The following is a 26622-nucleotide window of genomic DNA, read 5'->3' as shown; positions in this document are numbered from 1 at the left end:
CTGTCAATATAATTTGCCTGTACACTGAGTTCTTCAGTTCAGTTTAGTCGCTCAGTTGTGTCTGACTCTTTGCGACCCCATGGACTGCAGCACACTAAGCCTCCCTGTCCATCATCAACTCCCGGAGTTTACTCAAATTCATATCCATTGAGTCAGTGATGCCATCCAACCATCTCATCCTCTGTCATCCCCTTTCTCCTCCCACCTTCAATCTCTCCCAGCATCAGGGTCTTTTCAAATGAGTCAGTTCTTTGCATGAGGTGGCCAAAGTATTGGAGTTTCAGCTCCAACACCAGTCTTTCCAATGAACACCCAGGACTGATCTCCCTTAGGATGGACTGGTTCTATCTTGCAGTCCAAGGGACTCTCAAGAGTCTTCTCCAACACCACAGTTCAAAAGCATCAATTCTTCGGCGCTCAGCTTTCTCTCACATCTCAGTCCAACTCTCACATCCATACATGACTACTGGAAAAACTTTGACTAGACAGACATTTGTTGACAAAGTGATGTCTCTGCTTTTTAATGTGCTGTCTAGGTTGCTCATAACTTTCCTTCCAAGGAGTAAGCGTCTTTTAATTTCATGGCTGTAGTCACCATCTGCAGTGATTTTGGAGCCCCCAAATATAAAATCAGCGGTTTCCACTCTTTCCCCATCTATTTCCCATGAAGTAATGGGACCAGATGCCATGATCTTAGTTTTTGGAATGTTGTGTTTTAGGCCAACATTTTTACTCTCCTCTTTCACTTTCATCAAGAAGCTCTTTAGTTTTTCTTCGCTTTCTGCCATAAGGGTGGTGTCATCTGCATATCTGAGGTTATTGATATTTCTCCTGGCAATCTTGATTCCAGCTTGTGCTTCATCCAGCCCAGCATTTTTCACTAAGAACACTGAGCTCTTAGATTTCATTAAACTCTGCTAATTGGAGGTTAGGGTGTGCCCCACGGTTCAAGGTGTCACTAGGTGGGCTAATTGAGAGAGCTGAAATGCCTGGAATCCTTGACAGAAGAGGTAGAGACATCACAGATCCACTCCATGCTCTTTTCAGAGGCAACCTCTCAAGTGCCCACTATATTCAGGTTGGTTCCATTGGATTTGAGAACAATTAAAGGAGAGACCTGGTCAGAAGAAGGGCTATTTGTGCCGTTTTCCTGTTCCCTGAGCTACACAGTCAAACCTAGTGGCCCTAAAGTGGTGGGGTGGGCTCCCTTTGGTGCACTGGCAACCGTTTCCTTGGTTTCTCCTTCAGAATTAACATTTAAGGAAGGCTTTGCTTCTCTGCTGGTGGACTTTTCATCTTTTTTTCACTCTCTGCTTCTTTTTCCTTCCTCCCTTCTTTCTTTCTTACTGGTCATCACCTGCTTAGTAGAAGTTTCTGTTGTTACTTGGTTCATTTTCTATCTTAGGGTATTTTCTATTTTTGTATTTTCCAAAGGAAGCAGCAGATGCTTGGGATTTTATCCAATGTCTGTACGCACATGGAGATAAAGCATCAAGTCCTTCCAAAAAGATTTGTGAAGATGAACTGCTGTCTCCCGCTCTGCACATCACCCTGGTCTTCCTCCCTCTTCTCAAGAGGCAACTAGTGCAACTTTTCGTCTGGTCATTTTGGGATCACTTGCCCCCCTTCCTCTGAATAACACAACTCTATTGCTGTTTCTCGATTTTCCAGTTTCAGGTATTTTCTACTGACTTCCCTGTGCAGAAGATGAGCACTTAGCCTTCTTCCTTTCCCCTTCGCCAATCGCACAGTGAAGTTCTTTCTATCCCTCTAGCTTTCCAACATATTTCTATCAAAAGCTCAGTTACCTGAACATTTATTTTTACATCCTTAATATGCTATTCTCCACTAAACCATATACCATGCCATGATTTTCCTTTCCTGCACAACTCTCTGGAGTTCATCATCTTTGGCTTGTTTTGGTGTTTGGCTTAATTTTCTGTGCACTTATCAGTGATGAAACCCCCAACTCTTGACCAATTTCATCTTCTTGATAAATTTCATCCACCGCTTTTGGACCTGCTCTAACCTAGTCTGGTCCCCTCCTCATCTGGGCTTCTCTCTGCCATCAGTTCAGTGAGTCAGTCAGTTCACTCACTCAATCACGTCCGACTCTTTGTGACCCCATGAATCACAGCATGCCAGGCCTCCCTGTCCATCACCAACTCCCGGAGTTCACTCAAACTCACGTCCATTGAGTCAGTGATGCCATCCAACCATCTCATCCTCTGTCATCCCCTCCTCCTCCTGCCCCCAATCCCTCCCAGCATCAGAGTCTTTTCCAATGAGTAAACTCTTCGCATGAGGTGGCCAAAGTATTGGAGTTTCAGCTTCAACATCAGTCCTTCCAATGAACACCCAGGACTGATCTCCTTTAAGATGGACTGGTTCGATCTCCTTGAAGTCCAAGGGACTCTCAAGAGTCTTCTCCAACACCACAGTTCAAAAGCATCAATTCTTCAGCGCTCAGCTTTCTTCACAGTCCAACACTCACATCCATATATGACTACTGGAAAAACCATAGCCTTGACTAGATGGACCTTTGTTGGCAAAGTAATGTCTATGCTTTTTAATATGCTGTCTATGTTGGTCATAACTTTTCTTCCAAGGAGTAAGCGTCTTTTAATTTCATGGCTGCAGTCACCATCTGCAGTGATTTTAGAGCCCCCCAAAATAAAGTCTGACACTGTTTCCACTGTTTCCCCATCTATTTCTCATGAAGTGATGAGACCAGATGCCATGATCTTTGTTTTCTGAATGTTGAGCTTTAAGCCAACTTTTTCACTCTCCTCTTTCACTTTCATCAAGAGGCTTTTTAGTTCCTCTTCACTTTCTGCCATAAGTGCGGTATCATCTGCATATCTGAGGTTATCGATATTTCTCCTGGCAATCTTGATTCCAGCTTGTGCTTCATCCAGCCCAGCGTTTCTCATGATATACTCTGCATATAAATTAAATAAGCAGGGTGACAATATACAGCCTTGATGTACTCCTTTTCCTATTTGGAACCAGTCTGTTGTTCCATGTCCAGTTCTAACCGTTGCTTCCTGACCTGCATACAGGTTTCTCAAGAGGCAAGTCAGGTGGTCTGGTATTCCCATTTCTTTCAGAATTTTCCACAGCTTACTGTGATCCACACAGTCAAAGGCTTTGGCATATACAAGAAAGCAGAAATAGATGTTTTTCTGGAACTCTCTTGCTTTTTTGATGACCCAGCTGATGTTGGCAATTTGATCTCTGGTTCCTCTGCCTTTTCTAAAACCAGCTTGAACATTTGGAAGTTCACAGTTCATGTACTGCTGAAGCCTGGCTTGGAGAATTTTGAGCATTACTTTACTAGCGTGTGAGATAAGTGCAATTGTGCGGTAGTTTGAGCATTCTTTGGCATTGCCTTTCTTTGGGATTGGAATGAAAACTGACCTTTTCCAATCCCGTGGCCACTGCTGAGTTTTCCAGATTTGCTGACATATTGAGTGCAGCACTTTCACAGCATCATCTTTCAGGATTTGAAATAGCTCAACTGGAATTCCATCACCTCCACTAGCTTTGTTCATAGTGATGCTTTCTAAGGCCCACTGGACTTCACATTCCAGGATGTCTGGCTCTAGGTGAGTGATCACACCATCGTGATTATCTGGGTCATGAAGATCTTTTTTGTATAGTTCTGTGTATTCTTGCCACCTCTTCTTAATATCTTCTGCTTCTGTTAGGTCCATACCATTTCTGTCCTTTATCAAGCCCGTCTTTGCATGAAATGTTCCCTTGGTATCTCTAATTTTCTTGAGATCTCTAGTCTTTCCCATTCTGTTATTTTCCTCTATTTCTCTGCCATCATGCAGCAGCAAATATTGCCTGTGTTGGTGCTCCTGTTTCCTGTACACAAGCCATCCTGTTCCTTAATTTATTCTTTTATTTTGCTGAACAAGCTTCCCAGGTGGCTCTAGTGTTAAAGAATCTGCCTGGTAGCGCAGGAGCCATAACAGACTAGGGTGCAATCCCTGGGTTGGGAAGATCCTATGGAGGAGGAAATGGCAACCCACTCTAGTATTCTTGCCTGGAGAATCACATGGACAGAAGAGCCTGGCAGGCTACAGTCCATGGGGTCGCAGAGAGTCAGACACAACTGAGCTTTCACTGTCACTCTGCTGAACAAAGACATCTGATAGCTTACTGACTGGTTGGCAGTAAATTTTGCTTTGTGATCCTGAGTGTCTGAAAATGTCTTCCTACTACCCTCCCACTTGACTGAGTATTTGGATAGGTAGGACTCTTACGGTGGAAGGGGTTTTCCTTGAGAAGTGCCTTCTAGCTTCCAGTGTTGCTATATAGTCAAACCCATTCTGATTTCCATCACTTTGTATGATACATGCTTGCTCTCCTGCGTGCACTCTCTCTCTCTCCTCCCTCCTTCCTTCCATTCCTTCCTCCCCCTCCATGTCTCTCCCTCCTTCCCACTGGAAGCTTCTGGAAATTTCTCTTTATCTCCTTTTGTCTGGAATGTGACAATGAGGCCTGGGGGAACCAGACTGGCACTCTCTGAATGCAGTGGTGCTGGAGGCATATGATCACTTATGTTCCTGTTAGGAGGGAAGAACCCCAAGACAACCATCTTCTGCCTTACCCTCTCCCCCATTTTCTGCCAGGGGGGGGTGAGATGGAAGGGTCCAAGAGTGAGGGAGGGGAATTAGGGATCTAAGGTCTTACACAGCTTTCAACCAGTCCTCTATATTTTAAATCTTATTCACTCCCACTTGCAGGGAAATCTGGTACCACCAACTACTGGGCTTTTAACAGCTGTGTGACATGGATCAATTATCAGCTTTTCCCTCTGCCAACTTAGGACTACAATTCCTAGATCTGGGTCTAGGTAACTATTTGTCCAAGGTTTTCAAACTTCCCAAGTTTTGTTATTTCCTCTCCCATCTTCCAAGTCCTTTGGGATTTATTCCCTTGAAATGTCCCTTTATAGTAGTTTTAGTGTAGTTTTGAGAGGGAATGAAATTAGATGTATGTGATCAATCTACCACTGAAACAATTCAAAGCAGCTAATTCACATATGACAATCATAAGCCTCTCTCTCTCTCAAACATTAATTATGTGCTTGATATTACACAGTTAGCTTTGTAAACTGAGCAAGAACCTGAAATTGAGCAGACATAAACATAAATATAAAGGAGGTCCTGAAGCGAATGTCCCAGATGCATTTCTGAATTGATTCCAGACCTTACTGAGCCTGGCCCAGGCGGAATGGCTCCAAAGGGCTGTCCTGTAATTCGAAGTGAGGCACAGAGTCCATGGATGTTGAGGGCATCCTACTCACAGTTGTGCACACATGTCCTCAGCTCTTCAGCTGAGGCTGACATCTCATCAGCTGAAATCCCCAGACTGGTCTTCTTCCTACTATGATCACTGCTAATAAACCACTTCACATGCATATCCTTGTACAGTTTACAGAGTACTAAAATATATATCGACTCATAGAAACCATCATGATGGTGGTCATCTTTACTTTCCACAATGATGGTTAAGAGCTTCAGCTCTGGACTCGGCATCACCTGGGTTAGAGTCTGGCTTTCACATTCATTATTTGTATGACCCTGACCCTGGACAAATTAGCCACTGTCTCTGAGCTTCCTATATAATGGAGATGGCTATCATATTCAAACATCCTGAGGGTTTGAGGAAGACTGAAAACAATCACACCTGCGAAGCAGTCAGCATGTGGCTGGTACATGGGGAGCCCTGGATACATATTAGCTATTACCCTGATTCCCATTCAACAAATGAAAATCCTGAGATTCACAATGGGATGTTACTCAGCCACTATGACGGTCAAAACAGGGTCATCATATATTAACACATATATGTGGAATCTAGTAAAATGTATTCAAGAACTTTTTTGCAGGGCAGGACTAGAGATGCAGACGTAGCAAACAGACACATAGACAAGGCGGGAAGGTGGGACAAACTGGGAGACTGGGATTGACACATACACACTACCATGTGTAAAATAGAGAACTTCCGGGAAGCTGCTGTATAGCACAGGGATCTCAGCTCGGTGCTCTGTGATGACCTGGGTGAGGGGGAGGACAGGGTGGAATGGGAGGGAGGCTCAAGAGGGAGCAAATACATGTATACATATGACTGATTTACTTCCTTGTGTAGCAGAAACTAACACAACATTGTAAAGCAGTTATATCTCAATATTTTTTTAATTAAAAAACCTTTTTAAAAAGGGAGTTTTTAAATGAAATGGTTTATCAAAGTTCACAATGCCAACCAGGGACAGAGACCAGGCTAAGAACTCTCGTCTTTGACTCAGAACCTCAGGCTACCACACACGTGTTTCTCAAGGCTGGATACACAATCAAATTTCCCAGGGAGCTGGGGGAACACCTCCACGGAAAGGCATTCCCCAGAGATTTGGACTTAACTGCTCCAGATGGATTCTGGACACGAGTGTATTTCCCAGGCTCCCTAGGCGAGCTGATGCTACGTCCACATTGCAAAGCTATGCTCTTTACCAAACTCCCTCTTCAGTTCACAGGTGGCCTTGAACTGAGTATTTCATCTACCACCAGGCCCTTATTCACACCTGTGTTCTAGACTCTTGGTCAGTACAGAGAAATGTGATCCTGATATACTATTTAGAAAAAAGTGTTAAACAAACATAAAAAGTGCTGCCCCTGCCCACTATTTGACCACTGCAGGAACTCGCTGGTCTCAACAAGTCCTAGCTGGTCAGAAATGAGTAGAAATGAGCATGTCAAGTTCCAGCTACGGTCTTGCCAAGTTTTCCTGAACACACGGGGAGGTCATTCTGTGTGGTCAGCCTGGGCCCCCTACAGGGTCTGCAGAATGATCTATTGCAAACACTGTTAGGGCAGGCTGAGGAGCTGAACTAAATTATCTCAGACAGGCTTCTGGTCTTGCAAGCCAGAAGGATACAAAGGGAAGCTGGATAAGGGGGCAAGGGGGAAAATACCTCATGGCCACTTTGTGGGGAAAAGAAGACAGAAGCGGAAAAGCAATGGGCAGCCCAATATCACTGATGTCAGGGGCTGAGCACAGCTGAGAGCACATGCAGTTGAGGAGGTCAAGGTCACAGAACTGACTCCCCGGGAGGTACATAGCTGTGGGGGCGGGGAGGGGTAACCTGGGGGTCCAAAGAAAACTCAGGACCCATCACATATGGTCAGGCCAGCCTGGAGCAGGCCCAGAATCCCAGAACCTCACATTCATATCTTTAGCAACAAACGAAAGCTGCCGTCATACATTCAGGGAAACTTCATGAAGGTCCAGCTGGAATTTGACATGTTCCATTAACAAATGTTTCTCTTCATTTTTGAAAAGTGCACTTGGAAAAAAAGTAGATTTCCTATTAATGGGCCATGGGCTTAACAAGCTTTCTTTCCATGACCCTCAGCATAGTGACCTTGTCCACACATGAAATCAAAATAAAAGGACCAAAGTATCTTCTGTGGGGTGAAGAGAAAAATGGCTCAAAGGAACATCATCCTTCAAGGAGCTTCTTCCATACTAAACCAAAATGAAGCTGCAGGGCCTTCACCTAGTTCCTCCAGCCCCGGGTGATTCTCATTTGCCCATCTTGGAACAAAATCTGCTGTTCACAGAACTGCAAGCCCTAGGCAGCATCTACTGGCCTCTTAGGATAAAAGACAATTGGCAGCGTCAAGCTCCTGAGCACATTTTCATAATCAGCCTGATCATGGGTGCACGGCAGCTGCTCGATTGATGGTGTTAGACAGGGAATAAAGAGAGATGCCAGGAGTAACCTCAGATCTGACATAACGAGGCAAACATCAGTCATTTGGCTAAAAGGCTCATAAAGGCTCCATCAGCTGTGACACTGGCGTCTGTCTTAGGCAAAGCTAACAAGGAAATGTGGCGGTAAGCGTCTTCGTTAGACAGGAACAAGTTGTGAGTGAGCTGCATTATTAACGGGAGGGGAAAAAAAAGAAGTCCTGTTGAAAATGGTGTGTTGTCTTGCTCTGATCAGAAATGATAGGTCCATGTTTTGAAACAATTGTCTGAATGGAAAGATGTTTGTTTCAAACAGTTCCACTTCATTGGCCAAATGCTCAAGAGCACATAAAGTTAGTACTTCAAAGGGGGCGCTTCTAGAGAAGGCCACGTGACACAGAACGTCATCTTGGCCCTCTCAGAAAAGGAAGCTTCTTCGCTAATGATGCAATAAATCCAGTACATGCCTCGAAGGAGTTGATCATGGTTGGAAGCCATTACATAAGGATTTAGATAATAATATACATGCCACAAGAATCACCAACATATGCCTGGCACTTTTTGCTATTTAAAGCACTTGGAACTGTATTTGGTCTCAAGCTTAGTGAGAAGAGCAGGGTAGAAATGACTATCAGCTTGATTCCAGACAGAGAGAAACTAAGGCTCTTATAAGAGAATTAACTTAGCTGAAGACCCAGAGCTGTTAGGACTGGGGCTGGGTCTGGAACCCAGGACTCCAGCCTCCAGAGCTCTGGAACTCTTTGCCCTTACAGTTGAGCCAGGGGGACAGACTTGTGGATAAGCTTCCAGACACATTTAAGTCTTCTCTCACTTCAAGCACTGCCTACAAAACTTGACATCAGCTAACTATGATAACCTATGTTCCCCCTGGGCTTCCCTGGTGGCTCGGCAGTAAAGAATCCACCTTCCAATGCAGGAGACACGGGTTCAATTCTGGGGTTGGGAAGATCCCCTGGAGAAGGAAATATGCTCCCCTCCAGTACTCTTGCCTGGGAAATCCCGTGGAAAGGGGAGCCTGGTGGGCTATAGACCATGCGGGTCACAAAGAGTTGGACAAGCCTTAGCAACTCAACAACAACAATTTTCCCCTACTCCTGGTGGCTCATGTGTGTGGCTGGACCTTCGATTAAATATTATCTTTTGATAGCACCACCAGTGACAGCTGCACAGCAAGAACAGGAAGCTCAGGGGAAGGAAAATTAGACTGAACAGTTTTAGATGAGGATTGTTAATGTTTTGATGAACGTACAAGTTCATTAATATGGATATCTCTGTAACACCAGGTTAGCAGCAAGAGTAATTAAAAGAGAAAGAAAAAGAACCATCTCCTGCATTGCAGGCAATCAGAAACAGGGGTTCTAGAATATAAAGTGCACCCCCTCGCTGACCGGCATGCATAAATACTCTGAACGTAACATCTGTGTGGCTTCCAGATGATGATCCAGTCGTTCTGCACATGTGACCCTCCCCCTGCCTATGTTTACCCTTCTATCAAATCATAATGAAAAGTATCCATTTTCCTGAGTCTTGTGGGTAGGAAGCATTTCTTAAAGAAAAGAAACAAATTAAAGGTGAAAATTCCTTACTTTGGTTATTGGTTCCCCTTGGGCTCTCTTCTGCCTCATCCTCATGATTCTCTGGGGCTTCTAAAGAGAGCAACCCCACACTCTGTGCCAGTCTGGGGCCCTGAGTGAGGCAATGTCAGTGTTCACCACCAGTTCTTAGCAGAGAATGGGGGTAAGAGAGAATGTGTTCATGGAGAATCACCAACATTCCCAGGGCTCCAGAGATGAAAGGCAGAAAGAAAAGAGAGGGGGGGAGAGAAGGAAGGAAAGAGGGAAAGAAACACCTAAAAGTGAACAGAGAGCGTGGCACTCACAGCACATGGTGCAGAGCCAGAAGCCAAGCCTGGGCAGATGCCCACTCATCAGGACAGGAGAGGCTTAAAGAGACACAGAGATAGAAAAGCAGTGGTGTCTTGTCTAGGCCCCCTGAGCAATCTAATCTTTAGACAAAAGGGAAGGTCTAATTACATATTGATGGATTTGCTTCTTTCCTTTTTTTCCGAATAGCCAATGGCTGTCTCGTCTTCTCAGACAGCCAGCAAATCCAAGAATAGCTCTGTTCACACTGCCAACTCAGCTCTCAGTGGAAGGTAGTATATTTTAATGTCTATCCAACTGCGTGTTTTGTGGTAATGATTAGCAGATGTCTTTGCTAAGGGAGAACTACACTCATGTTCTGGAACCTTCTTGATGTGGAGAGCAGTTCTGTGACCCGCCTCGGTGCCGAATCCACTGGTTTTGCTGAAAGGTAAATGCTGCAGCGTTTGATTGGTTTACCTTCCTGCATTTCTAGGTGGGTTCCTCCATAATGTGGCCTTTTGAGGTTACAATCCTATAAATTAAGCATCTGCCTCACAGCTACACTATTTATATTGGTATTTTTTTCACAGGTGACTTTCTACAACATATTTGGGGTAACAAGATTGTTCTTTAGTGTAATATGAAGCTGGTGGAAGACAGCCTAGTTATTAAGGAGCTGGTGAGATTTTCCTAGCAAGAAATGCATACTCTAGAGCCCCAGGTGATAGACTAAGTGGCAGACAATCCCAGGGCTTCCACAAACCTACCTGTGAGTGGGTGCATGGATTACACGGCCACCCCAAGAACCCGGATGCAGTGGTATCTACACGAAACACAGTACAAACCATATTTCAAACCTCATAACATGCCAACATGCAAATAAATAAATTCTCCTTTCCAAATGTCACCAGCTGGGTGATTCCCACGCAGGCGCTGCCGTATTTTCCTGAAAGGGTAGAAGTGACAGTCACCCTCCTCTAAGTCTGAGCTCCCTGGCTTGTGCATTCATATTTGGAACCTGCATGGAGTAGCCCTTTGGGGATAGGTATTAATGAAGAAACGTGCTCATGCCAGAGCCTACTCTTTCTCTGAGAGCGAAGGGTACAGTCTGTTCAGAGTGGCTTTTTAATTTCTCACAATTAACCCTGCCAGAATTAACATCCATGGCACCAGTGACAGCAAACTGAAAAAGTCACATCAGCACAGAGCAAGGCCCCTCACTGCCTCCGTGTTTCCCCCTTCTGTTGAAAGAGGAAAGTTCTTGAAGCCTGCCACAGTGATTGTCTTGTCACTGCACTGAGACCTGCTGGGCTAGGTAGGAGCAGGGCACTTTTCCAACTCTCCTGCTGTGAATTCCAACCTGGTTTGGCTCTTCACTGGCCATGTGCCACAAACATCCATGGATGGCCTGGGCTCTGTCTGTTTTAGTCAATGACAGACAGAGGCCCATCTGATCTGCACGGTGAGCATGGAGGGCCGAACTCTGAGTACCTCATTGCATTCCTACAAGCCTGACTGGTGACTCTCCATTGAAAGACAGACCAGGGGTCCTAGTACACACTTCAATGTAGCCTCACATCAGTTCTCTCAAACATTCCAGGGCTGCTGCTGCTGCTATTGCTAAGTTGCTTCAGTTGTGTCCGACTCTATGTGACCCCATATACTGCAGACCACCAGGCTCCCCCGTCCCTGGGATTCTCCAGGCAATTCCAGGGCAGATGATTAGAAAAAAGAAGACAGGGGCCCACAGGTGACCAAATAAACATGACTTTGCCCTGGTAAGTTAGTGTCAAGTGTCTCATGCTTTGATATTTCTGTCTTCACTTATAGCACAACTTTTCCCAGTGAAAGGAAAGCCTACTCATCCATTTACACTCAAGTTGTGATTTTTCTCGCATGCGGACAGGAAATGATTGGTCTGGGGGAAAAAAAGTTCACGTTACCATTTATCTTGAATCACTGAACAACTGCACGGCCTCACAGTGTTCTTTATTGGAATCTAGAAGTCATAGGTCAGTCCCTTCTCTTGCTTACAGAATGTTCCTCCTGGTTTGATCTCTTGGTGCAAAGTGGCAAATTCAAAAGTCAGAAGGGCTAACAAAGGGGAGGCCTGATGAAGTGACAGCTGTGGGACTCGCACTGCCTGCAGCACAATCAGGCCTCTGCCAGGTTCCTAAAATGAAACTCTTAAAGCAACAGCACTACTGAGGCTCCATTGTTTCAAATAGTGACCATGGCTGCCTCCCATAACTGCATTAGAGATGTCTACATTTGACACATATGAACAAATATTGCTGCTTCTGTATTAATATTGACATTTTATGAACTTGGAAAGTTATGCTATGTATGCTGCTGCTGCTAAGTCACTTCAGTCGTGTCCGACTCTGTGCGGCCCCATAGACGGCAGCCCACCAGGCTCCCATCCCTGGGATTCTCCAGGCAACAATATTGGAGTGGGTTGCCATTTTCTTCTCCAGTGCATGAAAGTGAAAAGTGAAAGTGATGTCGCTCAGTCGAGTCCGACTCTGCAACCCCATGGACTGCAGCCTACCAGGCTCCTCCGTCCATGGGATTTCCCAGGCAAGAGTACTGGAGTGGGGTGCCATTGCCTTCTCCTATGCTATGTATATGTCCACACAAATACATGTACTGCCCAAGAGCTGATGCTGGAGACAGCAAAAGAGCATGCTATTTTCCTGCTGTTAAAAATTCATTGTAGCACCATTTACAACAGCCAGGACATGGAAGGAACCTAGATGTCCATAGACAGAGGAATGGATAAAGAAGCTGTGGTACATATATAGTAATGGAATATTACTCAGCCATAAAAAGGAATGAGTTTGAGTCAGTTCTAGTGAGGTAGATGAACCTAGAGCCTGTTATACAGAGCAAAATAAGAAGTCAGAATGAGAAAAAAAGATTGTCCATTAACGCATATATATGGAATCTATATATCAGATGGTACTGATGACCCTAGTTGCAGTGTGGCAATGCAGATGCAGACATAGAGAACGGACTTGTGGATACAGGGGTAGGGGAAAGGAGAGGGTGGGATGAACTGAGAGAGTAGCACTGACATATATGCACTACCATGTGTGAAACAGATAGCTAGTGGGAAGCTGCTGTCTAGCACAGGGAGCCCAGCTCAGGGCTCTGTGATGACTTAGAGCAATGGGGGGATAGGAGGGAGATTCAAGAGGAAGGGGATATATGTATACATATAGCTGACTCGCATTGTTGTAGAGCAGAAACTAACACAACATTGTAAAGCAATTACACTCCAATTAAAAAAGAAAATTTAAAAAGTCACTAACGACATCCAAAAAAACAGTGTCAGGACTTGTGAAGACACCAAAGCTGACATACACTGCTGCTCCCTGAACACGACCTTGCAGACTGCCTTTGAGGGGAAGCAGAACTCCATGAAAATCAGACGTAATCAACAAGCCTGCCTGGGACGTCTCCTACTGCCAAATGTATGCAGGCTAACCAGGAGGGTATGGGACGTGAACACACAGACTTGGACTAACATCTAAGAAAACACTGAGTGGACCTCTAAGCATGCATGGAAAACAAACAAATCTCTAAACCAATACATCTGCTTTTTTCAATAAGAGGGCTCAGAACTCTGAATTCTATCTGTCCTTTCTCAAAGGTGTTTTGGGTGAGCCAGGCTGTGCAGTCGAGTTCAGCCACTTTCCACCCTAGAGCTTCTTTCCCTTGGCAAAGACCTGAATGTAACTTCAGAGTGATGTTTCCTTTTAAGGACTCAAACTTTCAGGACAGGCCCTTTTTTTGTGATCTAGTGCTGTAATGCTCCACAGTTATGCACTGCTGTGTGCTTTTTAAGGGTTATTAGCCCCTGTAAAGCCATACTTTCATAATCTCCTTTCTTTTTTCAATTATGAAATTTACTACATATTTCATGCTGCATATTACAAAAATTCAGAAGCTACTCACGGGCACTTTGATCAATAAAATATTCATACAGTAAAATGCATGCTTTTTCATCATGAGTAATATGTTTAGAAGTAATTTCCCATTGGTCATCCACTTTTGGAGTGGTCGGCCTTTCTGGCTTTGAAAATATCGTTAGGATCAAGGTAAAACTAATAGCTCCTGCCTGTACCTACCAATCTTTTAAAATATGCAAAGTGCTGGTCACATTATGTTACAAGTGTTTTTGTTTAATACAAAAGCCATCTCCCCTTCTAGGTTGTCTTAGTCAGTGAATCCCTAGCAGAGGGACAGACGAATGTGTGAGCTCCAGTGTAGAAGACAGGCAGTAAGAATCTCCGGCTGGGGTTGTAAGAGTAGTGGGCATTGCCACCTCCTTCACTGCTGGATCCCCAGTACCCAGAATAGAGTGCCTCCTAGAAGGTGCCCAGTTCACAAACATTTCTTGGAAGAAACTCAGGAAGCAGGGAAACAAAAGGGAGGGAGGAAGACAGAGAGGGAACAGAGAAAGAAGAAAGGGAGGAAAGAAAGAGAGAAGGAGAAAGGGAGGGAGAAAGGGAAGGAAGAAAGGCTGAACTTGATGTGTGGCTTTGGGCAAGTCACTGATCATCTAAGCTTCACCCCTCATTGGGTCAAATGAGGAGGGTGGACCAGATTATTTCTAATCCTGCCACCTCTAAAAGGTGGATTACCTCTATGATTTACAGAATTACATCTATGATTCTGAGATGTAAATTGTCCACTGATGTCAATGGAATACAGATAATAAAAAAGTATTTTGCTCACTCATGAATATGTAAAAGTATTCAGAAGAGCACCCCTTATTAGTCCAGTATCTGTCCCATTTTCCAAACACTAGAGAATTCTTTATTTCAAATATTTAAACTGCACTGGAAAGATGAACTGGGTATATATTTGCTTAATTTGTAGACTGACAGAGCTCAGATTCATAAGTGTTTCCATAGGTTTACTAAAACACTTATCACTACTCAAGTTCAACAATTTCAGTATCATCCTCTTGAAATAATGTATACTAATAAGAAGAAAGAAAGCTCATGTCTCCTGAAATGAACACATGTGGAATATCAATCTCCTGAAACTCACAAAGCTTAAAAAGCATTTTCATCATGGTGTGACTGAGATTATCTTCTGCTATTTAAAGCACTGCTGCCACTAATTCCCCCACTTCCAAAATGGTCATCTCCCAGAAGTGAGGACATTTAAGTTTCTCCAAGTCTCCAAAACCACTAGAAGTCAAGGCTAGTTGATACTGTGTGTTTGCAGATCTAGTACTTATATTACAACATGAATATTTGCTCAAGTTTAGAAAAATATTCTAAAATCATACAGTTCATCTGAATGCACATCTACCAAAACCAGGTTCCTGGTGTGCTCACAGTTGTACGGTATCCCAATGAGATGCTTTCTCCATTATATCCCACTACAGATGCTAAGGGGCTTCCCTGGTGGCTCAGCTGGTAAAGAATCCACCTACAGTGAGGGAGACCTGGGTTTGATCCCTGAGTTGGGAAGATCCCCTGGAAAAGGGAATGGCTACTCACTCCAGTATTCTGGCCTGGAGAATTCCATGGACTGTATAGCCTATGGGGTGGCCAAAAGAGTCAGACACAACTGAATGATTTTCACTTCACTTGATAGATGCTAAAGGAATTGACCAGAAGTGAGGAACTAGCATTATTCATTCATCTGCTTTGTCCTAGGGCCACTGACCGACTGGTATCTCTTTACTTCCCTCTCATTCTATGTCTCTGTCTCTCTTTCTCTCTGTCTTTTTTGGTCTCTCCTTCCCTTTCTCTCTCCTTCTCTCTTTTCTTCATGTAACAGCAGAAGCTGGTTAAGCAATGATTTAACTCAAGGGAGTTCATATAAATACCACCCCCCGACACAGACACCTATACATTAATTCGAAGTCACCAATAGCACTCCATTACCCACAGAATAAATTCAAACTCCTTGATCTGATACCTAGGATCCTCCACTTAGAAGTTGTGTGACCTTGTACAAATCACTTAACATCCCTGTGACTCAATTTGCCCTCATTTGTCAACTGGGGATACCAGTGATACTTATTTCACAGAGTTGGTGAGAGGAGTAAGTGAATAGATACATGGAAACCACATAGAAGAGTGACCAGCACACAGGAAGCCCCATATAAATATTAGCTTCTATGTTGCTCCCATCACAGTGGAGTCTCAACATAATTTGGGGCTCTGTTTCTGACTGCTCCCATCTTGAACATTCTGGCTTATTCATGCTTCTTAAGGTATAGCCCCTGCTTTCCTACCTTTGTGCTTTGTGCTATAAATAGCAAATATTTATGGAGAGCATATTATGTGCCAAGCACTGTGCTAAATGTTGCATGGATTACCTCATTTAATCTTCACACCATCTCTGTGTGAAAGGCACCATTCTCCTTCCATTTTACCGACGAAGGTAACTGACACATGGGAGGGTAACAGACTTGACCATGCATGCATGCATGCTAGATCGCTTCAGTCTTGTCCAACTCTTTGTGACCCCATGGACTGTAGCCTGCTAGGCTCCTCTGTCCATGGGGATTCTCCAGGCAAGAATACTGGACTGGGTTGCCATGCCCTCCTCCAGGGGATCTTATTGACTCAGGGATCCTGTGTCTCTTGCTTCTCCCTCATTGGCAGGTGGGTTATTTACCACTAGTGCCACCTGGGACTTGACCATAACAACTGTGTTAAAAGATGGCAGAGCCAATGGTGAAATCCAGGTAGACCAGCTCCCGTGCTCTCCTCAAAACTACTGAGATATACTGCCTCTGTTGGTACCCACTCTCTGTCCCACCTCCCTCCACGGCTTTCCCTACCCCTCACCTATCCGTGTGCTCTGCAAATCATCTCAAATCTCATCCTTTGGACATCCGCCTCCCAGGCCAGTCCTTGGAGCTCTTCAACTCATGACCTCCTTGGAAACTGGGACGCTCCATTTATCGTATAATTATCTAATATCCTGGAACAGAGCCTCTGTTTTCTTGAATTCTGAAAGATCTGACTTTCTTTTTGTTCATGTTTGGCTTCTTTCTCCAATTAGATCTGATGCTCTTTAAGGTCAGGGCCTGCATCTCATGTTTCTTTTATATCCTAAAGAGCACTTGGCACAAAGTAGAAACTCAGTAAAAAAGTGATGATTTGATTTAACCCCCGGGACACATAACTAGGTCAAGCTGACCTTGGCACCACTCTTTTGCAGCTGTTAAGCAGACGTAATAAAATTCAGGTTTTCAATTCTTTCCTTGATTATTCAATTATTACATCAGCCATTTTCCTAGTTTTCTCTTTTGGATGATATTGTTTCCTCTGTATTATCTGCTATCAGTTTAAAACGTGTCCTGGATTCTGGAATTTGAAAATAAGTTTCAGAAGACAAAATGACCTTTTTAGGTAAAGAAGCAATAAATTATTTGAAATTCCTTTATTAGAGCTTTGTTTAATTAAAATAAGCTTTAAAATGAGGACAAGCTCTATGAACTGATTTGGAGTAAGGTCCAGGATAATATTTTCAAGTGAAAAGTTCTAACACTTGGAACCATGTTAATGTTTCACAATGATTTCAAAAGAAGAATAATAAATTCCAAGACTCCAAAAGAAACAAATGAACTGAACTGTATTTCAAATAAATAACATAACCGCACTGTGCAAGGAGCTGGGGGGAGACAGTTTTTACAATGTACCTTTAGGCTAAAGAAAAAAAATCTAAGTAAATGCTGTATTCTAGTCAGTAGGCTTCTTTTCATAGTGCCATGGGTTACCAATTCTGGAACTTCTTTTGGTGTATTCTAGAATTGAGCAAATAATATATGGAAAGTAATGGGATCCAGGTTTTTTTATATCAGAAAATAAGATTATAAATATGGATAAGGAAAAGGACAGAGTGAACTCTGTGGTGTCAGATGGTAATTAGAGGAATGAGTCCAAACTCATGGTTTTTAACGTGTGGTGCCTATGTGTGTACAATATATACATATTGAAGTTTATATGAATATATACTGAAGTCTACATGAAAGACAGATAAATACAGAAATGCATAATAGATGTATGAATACATGTGTGTATGTACATACGTATACATCTGTACACATGTATGTTCTAGCTTTATCTGCTAAAAAGGCTTAGAACCAATTGCATCTTAGTAGCAATAAGCACATGGAGTGCCCAGAGCTTGGTTTTTAAATGTCATTTTCCACTGAAGGTCTTCTTTGAAAAACAGCTGATTTCAGGGCTGGAACAGAGAAAGTACAAGATGACCCAGGGTATTTTATGCATAAAGTAAAGAAAGACTTAAAGAATGATGGAGTTGTGTCAAAAGGACATGCAAACCACGTTATTCGGGCTCTCACTCAAACTGGGAACAATTCGAGCATCAAAACACATAACAATAAAGGATTACAACCCATTGAAAAATGTCAGAATCCACAGTGAAAGACAGGGAAAAAAAGGAAGGGAAGGAAGGAAGGAGGGAGGGGAAAGGGAAGAGAAGAAAGTTTGTCTTCACTGTAGAGAGCAAACAGAAATATCAAAAGAACTATGAAATTTTAAAAATCAGCATTTGGCATCCACCACAATAACTGATTCAATGGAATCATTAATGAATCATCAACAAATGCTAATTCAGTGGATTTTAATATATTCACAAGATTGTGCAGCCATCACCACTAATTGCAGCACATTTTTTATTACTCCAAGGAAAACTCTGTACCCATCAAGCAGTTACTCCCTACTCCTCCTCCCTCAGTTCCTGACAACCACAAATGTACTTTCTGTCTCTATAGACTTATTTATTCTGGACATTTCACATAAATGGAATCATATAATATATGGCTGTTTATGACTGGCTTCTCTCACTTAGCATGATGTTTTCAAGGTTCATCCATGTTGTAGCATGTATTAGAATTGCATTTCTTTTTAAGGTAAATCATAATCCATTTTATACATACAGCATAGTATTTTTTATCCATTCATGAACTGATGGGCATTTAGACTATTTCCACTTTGGGGCTATATGAATAATGCTCATGTACAAGGGTTGGTGTGGATGTGTGTTTTCAATCCTCTTGGATATATTCCTAGGAGTATAATAATTTCTGGATCATATGGAAATTTTACATTGAACTTTTTGATAAACCACCAAACATTTTTCCACAGCAGCTGTACCACTTTATATTCTCACAAACAATTTATGAGGACTCCAATTTCTCCATTTCCTCATCAACACTTCTTATTGAATATCTTTTGGGTTCTAGTCATTCCAGTGGGTGTAAAGAGAGATCTCATTGTGGTTTTGATTTGCATTTCCTGATGATTAATTATGTTGAGTATCTTTTTATGTACTTATTGGCCATTTGTATATCTTCTTTGATGAAATGTCTATTCACATGCTTTACCCATTTTTAAATTGGGTAGTGGGTGAAGCTTTGAGGAGAAGCAAGATAATTTACATAGTCTCAAAGTATCTCCCTACAAGATACTTATAAATTACCAAAGAGAAAGTACTTACTTTACATGTAGGAATCTGTACAGGGGAACACCTTAACGTGGTGCTCAAAGTTAATCTTACCAGTATGGTACGAGCCAACAGTATGTGCCCCCTGACATGAGGCAGTGAGAAGAACAAAAGCTCACTTCTGTGATATTACTGCCAATAGTACATAAGCTGAATCTAATCATAGGAAAACGTCAGACAAACCCAACATGAAGGACACTCTGAAAAATAACCAGCCTGTAATCTTCAAAAATATGAAGGTCACAAAATAACAAAGAAAAACTAAGAAATGTTTCCAGATTAAAGGAGACTAAAGAGGACATAAAGATTGCATGTAACACATGCTCCTCAAGTTTCTATTACTATAAAAGGACAGTATTGGGAAAGTTTATAAAACCTGACTATCTCTAAATTAGAGAATATATTATACCATTATTAACTTTGTTTATGTAAGAGAATGTCTTTCTTTTCAGGAAATATACATTCGACTATTTAGGGGTAAAGAGTACCATGTTTATAACTTATTCTCAATTCAGAAAAAGTTAGATAAATGACAGAGACAGAGAAGAAAGCAGATGTGGTAAAATGATAACACCAGGGGAAGCTGGGTGACAGGTATATCGGAATTCTTTGCACAATTCTTGCAATTTTTCCGTATGTCTGAAAGCACATGTATATTGCAATTTTTCTGTATGTCTGAAAGCACATGTATACCTGTGGCGGATTCATTTTGATATTTGGCAAAACTAATACAATTATGTAAAGTTTAAAAATGAAATAAAATTTAAAAAAAAAGAAAAAAGTGAACTTTAATAATAGTGTATAGCTCATCTTTCTTGTTATTTACATTAAGATTTAAGTTGTTTAATTTTTACCCACTAAGTTCTTCTTTTTCAAATATAGCTGTTAGGAGCTTTTTCCTTCAACAAAGTTACTAACTTCAAGTAATTTCCTTAAAAAAATTCTGGCCTTTCCACAACTCGATTAAACCATCATTTTAAAGAACATGAAAATTATATTTTTCATTTGAACAATTTTTACCTTAAAAGAAACATCCAATGACCTGAATTTTGGGGGGAGGGGATTCTTTTACAAAAAGTGCATGTGCTTACTCTAAGGATAAGCCCCCTAGAAGCTGAGACTCTCACAAGCCGAGCTCAGTGTGATAAACACAGACCTCAATGGCTCATAACCAGTAGCAGCCATCTGGCAACTAGGAAGCATTGGGCACAAGGACACTGAGTATGAACAGACAAGTTCACCCAGGCCAATCTGGCCCTTCTTGGAGAAACAACTTAAGTGCTAGTTCCATAGCAGTACCTTAGTTATAAGCAGCAGAGCATGTCTGGCTCAGATTGAAGTCTCTGAGCAAATACCAACTTGGCAGGCGAGGAGATAGCTTAGCATTGGAAAAATTTTAAAGCCACATGTTATCCCTAAAATATATGCTAGAGATTCAGAGCCCAAAGGAAATTAGCTTAACGTAACTGCAAAAGAAATGCTTCCCATCTTCTCTGTGTCACCCCCAGCACAAGAAGAACCCCACACCGAATCCTGCCCTTTCTGCTTGTCATTCATAGCACCTCACAATACTGACGCTAAAGAAATATTCACATTTTATCATGGTTGTTCAACTACCTTGCAGACTGAATGCAATAAAGCCAAGCCAGTAGTTTCATGACAAGCTTTCTAGGCACAGTCACAAAACATAAAACTATCTTTAACCTGGTTTCCACACGCTGTGTACCATGATCGCTCTTTAATTTTATTTAGTCCAGTTTTCATGTAGGTCTGTGTGCATCAAAAGATTCTTGCTATACTATTATGTTTAACAAACATGAAACAGCATTTATGTTGGGGGCATAAATGACTAATAGCATCATTTAAATATATTACTACAGACAACTCTCTTTTTACAATGGCAAATGACAACAATCACTTTATTTTTCCGAACACGGGTGGCTATGATATACATGTTGCTGATAAAAGCCTGTTATTCCCTGAACTAAATTGTGCTTGGCCTTGCACTGAACTCAGAGAAAATTGTGCACATGCAGCTCAGGTAAAATTTAGCTCCACAGAGATGCGTGTATGACTCCAATGTTATTTACAGACAAAATATATTGGAGACAATCTGGTAACAAATACAGAGGCTATATTCAGCCATTTCAGTCATCAATTACAGACAAACTTGGATTTTCACTTCAACATATGGAGACTAACAGTGGTGCTTAACTGTCACAACAAAAACATTTTTATTTCGAATTACTCTTTGATTGTGTCTGCGGCTGCATTTCTGATCAGAGACACATTTTCCATAAGTTTACAAGGGCCCTGGTGTCTGATCCTTCAAAACAGGTCAGCTACAGCTCTCGTGCGGCATGGCTCCAGGGGAGCTGACCCCAGCCTAGAAACAAAGTCTGCAACTTAGGTAGTACTCAAGCTCAGCCTCTGGGAAAAGGTGTCATTTCCTGGGGAGCTCCTAGAGCAGGTCTCCAGGGGAGATCTTTTCACTTGTAATTAATTAAGGTGACAGTGGCCATTTTGGGGGGAGAGGCATATCTTTCTAAAACACTTGCTTAAGAGTTCAGATTCTAGTAATATTTACATCACTGGACATTCTCTACCTTTTTTTTTTTTTGTTCCTTCAGTGAAAAGTCCTACAGTGAGAAATTTCAAAATAGCCCCATTTTTAAAATCAATATGTTTCACAGTCTGTATTTAAATATCTTTGTCTTGCAGAGTGCTACCTAGGTGACAAATCTGATGTCCCATGATGTGGTTTTCTTTTCCCCAAACTAGACCACATCTAGAGGTCGCCCAAATCACCCAAGGTCAGAAAAAAAAACCAGCCTGACAAATCTTCACAGAGTTTGAAATGGAACCAACAGGGCTAGGAGCGATATGGGGCAACTCCTTCATGCTAGACACTGTCTAAAGGGGTAGGGATAGAAAAAGAAAGAAGAAAGGTCCTTGTCCTTAAGAACCTTGCAGTTTCACACACCTGCCGGGGCTGGGCAGAGGCTGCTCACAGGCATCTGGTTCTGTATGGGAGGGGTGGGTACCACGAGAAAGAAGAGATGATCCTCAAACACTACCTTCCCAGATCAGTAGGAAAAAGCTAGAAAAAGTGATGAGGGAGAGGGAAGGTGCTGGGCCGCCATTGTCCTTCAGAAACAATGAAGGAGAGGAAGGATTGGGGTGAGGGAGTATAAAGACACGGCCTTAAGGATACAGCAGAGGAACCTGGGAATAAGTCAACAAGCCCTTGCAAACAGGTAAATTGCATAAACACAGCTCACATTTCCAAAACCAAAAACCATGAGCAAAATGATACCAGAAAGAGCACTTGGAATTCGAGGTATTTGGAATTTTCTGACTGAATCAGTTCATATATATATATATATTTTTTTTAAAAAAGGCCAAAAAGCTACACTAAGTGCAACACAAACACATGACTAAATCGAAACTGTAAGATAATGCACTGACTGCGGGACCAGAGAAAGGACTGGGGGCTTCTGCTGCAGCCTCGGCACAGCGTTTGGTAATTCCAAAAAGAATCGCAGAGGAGCTGCAACTTATCAACAGATGGATGGAAGCCGGGCCAGCAATGCAGTCGGAATCCTAATTAAAGCCCAGGCGCAGTCTGAGAGGTGCAAAGGAGGTGGGGCCTCAAGCAAGTGAGACACTGTGGCATTGTTGTCAGGACATCTGGGGGAAAGACAATACAGCTGCACGAATTCACCGGAGCGAAAGGATCTTCCGAAGACAAGAGGAGAATCAAGGGCTCCAAGGAGGACCCCACGGCTCAGGGGTACTTGGCAGGCGGGACCACAGAACCAAATAGTCCACATTTCCGTGAGAAAGCCCATTTTTTAAATGCAAGCAGAAAACTTGAAGTAGTAACAAAAATAGGTCTTTGCTTTCCTTAATCCTTTTTAATCTTCTAGTCTTGGTTAATGGTCTTGCTAATCACTTCCTTTATCAGTCTAGGAAAGCAGAAGCTTGGGAGTCTTAGACACTGAAGCTGTTTGTGGAATAAACCTGAGCAAATAACAGTATAACATGGTTTATGAAACCAGAGGGTTTGTACTCTATAAATAACTTCCATTTATTTTTATTCTTTACACGTACACTACTACTGAAGACTGGATGATAGCTTTTTGCTCTTGCCTGGTTGACTTCTTACACACACACACACACACACACACACACACACAAGGTAATGATGATATTGATTCTGAAGAGACACTTTTTGAGACAAATAAAAGAGCCATGCAACTGCTCTAACAGAACAGTCTATAAACTTCATGGGAAAACTGTAGTCTTTTTGGTGAATAGCAATTGTCTAATACTTGAAAATCCTCCATCCTAATATCACCAGAGGTTTGGGGCAGTGTTAGAAAGGATGTGATACCTTAGAGATACTCAACACAGTGAGTGGTCTATGCTATTTTCTTGTAAATTAAGTTCTACATTTTCTCTTTAATAAAAAAGTAATAACCTGTGATCATGAACAGCACTAGAGAAAGTATGAAAACAGAAGTTTGCATGTGAAAACATCTCAATTAAACAGAGTCCAAATACACAGGGAAAGAAACCAATTAAGTGATTCAAACACGAAGATACGAAAATAATGTATGATGAAGCATGGATTAGTTTCATACTCTTCAAAACAAACATATAAATAGGCCCATATTCACTGCATTGAGCTTGAGGAATTGGGGAGAATGCATTTGTCTTTAGGGGACAGCCACCTCTTTTGGTTAAATGTTATATTCAAAATGTGCCTAATTCTTATAATCCAAATATGTGGCACTGCTTGGGTTTCCATGACTACTGCTCTGAAAATCATATTAATTATTCAAGAGGTCCATGCCATTCTCCCTGCATGCCCTGAGGAATGCTGGGAACTGCAACATACCGTTAGAAAGGGAATAGCTGTTAAACAGACTGCATGACCAAACCTAAATAGGAAAGTTATTCCCTCTAAGTCCTGACATCGTCCTGATAGCATTAAGCAGTATTATTTAAACTCCTTGAAACAAAATGCAATGAGCAAATGCAAGAGTTTTGCTTCACATTTAATATCTTTACAATCTTTGTAAGACCATAAAAGTGTAGCCTCTGCTCATTCCTCTGATAGGATCTTATTTTCAACCAACTCGGTTGCCTTGCATAGGACAGCACTCATTTCTATGAAACTTTCCCCTCAAAGGCTGCCATTTCAACACTGCAGAACTTGGAGGAAATCAGATAATCAAGTTAATAAGACAAATTGTGACTAGGCAGCTGGGTGCCATACCCGCCAATGGCTGAATACCACAATAACCATAATTTGTACAGCCTGTGATCTTGCCTTCATCATAAATAACATTATCAAAGCAGAGGCAGGGAGGTCTGAGCGTAGTCAAGCAACATGCACACTGCTACTGATTTCCTGTCAAAGCTAAACTCACAGTGTCAAACCTGCAGCAGGGCAATGAGGGGTGTTATCAGCCCAATTACTCAAAGATGAGGAGGGGAGCGAGCAGCTATCACTACATGCTCTTGAGCTCCTTCAGGGTCACAGATGCTTAGATACAACATTTGCATTTATTTTCATTTGCATTTATTATAATTGTATATTGCATTAGAGTACTGTGTAATGCTTATATGACATGTTATATTATTATATATCATTTTAGATTACCAGATATTATATTATCCTTTGTCTTTATTAGTAAAGGAGACTGATTTTCAAAGAGATTACTATTGCAATGAGACACGAGTCAAAATTTCCAAGTAGAAGTTCCAAGGTCTCTAATTTAAGACACTTACAGAGATTTACACACTTATTCAGCTTCATTAATACTGTGTTCTTATTTATCACGCACATACAGGGTGGAAAAAAGGAGTGCAAATTTTCCAGAAGCAAAGAATGTGAGAGAAATCAGGGTGATTTGAATACACTGAATTCTGCACTGCATAATCTTGTAATCAAATTTCAAAATAATGTGATAAAAAATTATACCCTGTGGAAATGTAATCACCTGCCACAAGTGATAAAGAAATAAAATCAAATGATATGTAACAATTATCTAAAACATAATGAACAGTCTATTTGCTAATTAAAGGGAAAACATATCGTGTATTATAATTACTATTCAATATTTAGTAATATAATTTCTCTATAGTTAACTTATGAGCCTTTTTGTGAATTAAATGCTGATGGAAAGGAGTGAAAACTGTGATAAATGCTTACCCCACAAATAAACAGCCTTTATTATTAATTATTCTTCCCATCAACCAATTACCACTCAAATTGTCAGAAAGCTAATTACAGCAGGAAAGCCAACTTGCAAAATCTATTTAGTGATATTTTAATTCAATTCAACTACTATCTATTGAACCTGTTAGGCAAAATACTCAGTGCTGTTCAAGACAAAAGAAGTATGGCTCTCATTTACTGAGGGGCTTCGTGTCCTTCTCATGTCCCAGGCATGGTGCTCAGCTATGAGGCACACACAAACACCCCCAGTCCATCAGCACTATGCATGTATTCACTAATCTGCACAATATCCCAACAGGGGCAGGTAATACTTTCCATAAGGACTTCTGAAACCCTGTTTCATCATCTCCAAGATGGAAATACTAATGTGTACTTCTTAGTTTTTTGCTGAGCCTTAAATAACAAGGTAAGTAAAAAGCATGGTCCAGTACCAGGAAATTGTAGTTATTATTAGATATTAACAGGTGAGTGAGGCTAAGGTCAAAGCCACTTGGCACTGAATTGTTCAGTCATTTCACGAAACATGCAGGCAGGGAACAGCACCACCGATTCAGCCCACCATCCCCTGTCGGAGAAGCAGCATATTCAGTCACATCCCCTTCCATGAACAGTTTGACCCAAACAAGAATAAACAAGTTGCCGGGCTACAGAACAAGTCCTTGCGTTCCTATTATAAAGAGCAATTTCCAGGTCACTGACGGGGATCAAAGCGACAAGACCAAGAGCTGTGGCCAGGGCTAAGTTTGTTGTGCTGCTGCCTACAAGAGGCCATGAATCATAATGAAGAAGCCACTAACTTTGGCTTTGTCAACACCAGCACTTCTAGGGCTATTCAATCAGCTCCATTCACAAAGCCCCAGTACTCCCTTTTGTCACCAGGGTGGAAGAGCCAGAAGTACTCCACATATCAGACAATTTGGTTCATATATTGGTGAGAATTAAAGATATACTGTCGAGAATGAACAAGCTATTGCAGATCACTGCATATTTTCATGAGCCATCAGGACACAACAGACAGGTTACTGATTTTTAGGATTCAGACAATAATAAAATCTAGTTGTGGCTAAATCCTTACTGAACATTATTTATCCTCTCTTTGGATGATTCAGGTCATCATAAACCCTGACACTGCTGTGGGAAATAGAGATTGGGCTAAATCTCCACTATCCTTCTGATATAACCTCTATTTATTCTCTTAAAAGATTGTTGGCTTAT

At 41.8% G+C, this 26622-nt stretch overlaps 1 protein-coding gene across 11 annotated transcripts in view; it reads right to left on the bottom strand.

Moving 5' to 3' along the window:
* Window positions 1-26622, bottom strand: part of AFF2 (ALF transcription elongation factor 2) — a 534314-nt gene that overhangs the window by 426178 nt on the left and 81514 nt on the right. The gene's annotated exons all lie outside the window — the stretch shown is intronic.

The sequence above is a fragment of the Bos taurus genome, chromosome X (assembly GCF_002263795.3).
Source record: "Bos taurus isolate L1 Dominette 01449 registration number 42190680 breed Hereford chromosome X, ARS-UCD2.0, whole genome shotgun sequence".
NCBI classification, from domain to species: Eukaryota; Metazoa; Chordata; class Mammalia; order Artiodactyla; family Bovidae; genus Bos; species Bos taurus.
The sequence above is the reverse complement of the archived record's forward strand: the minus strand, read 5'-3'. Positions and strand labels throughout refer to the sequence as shown.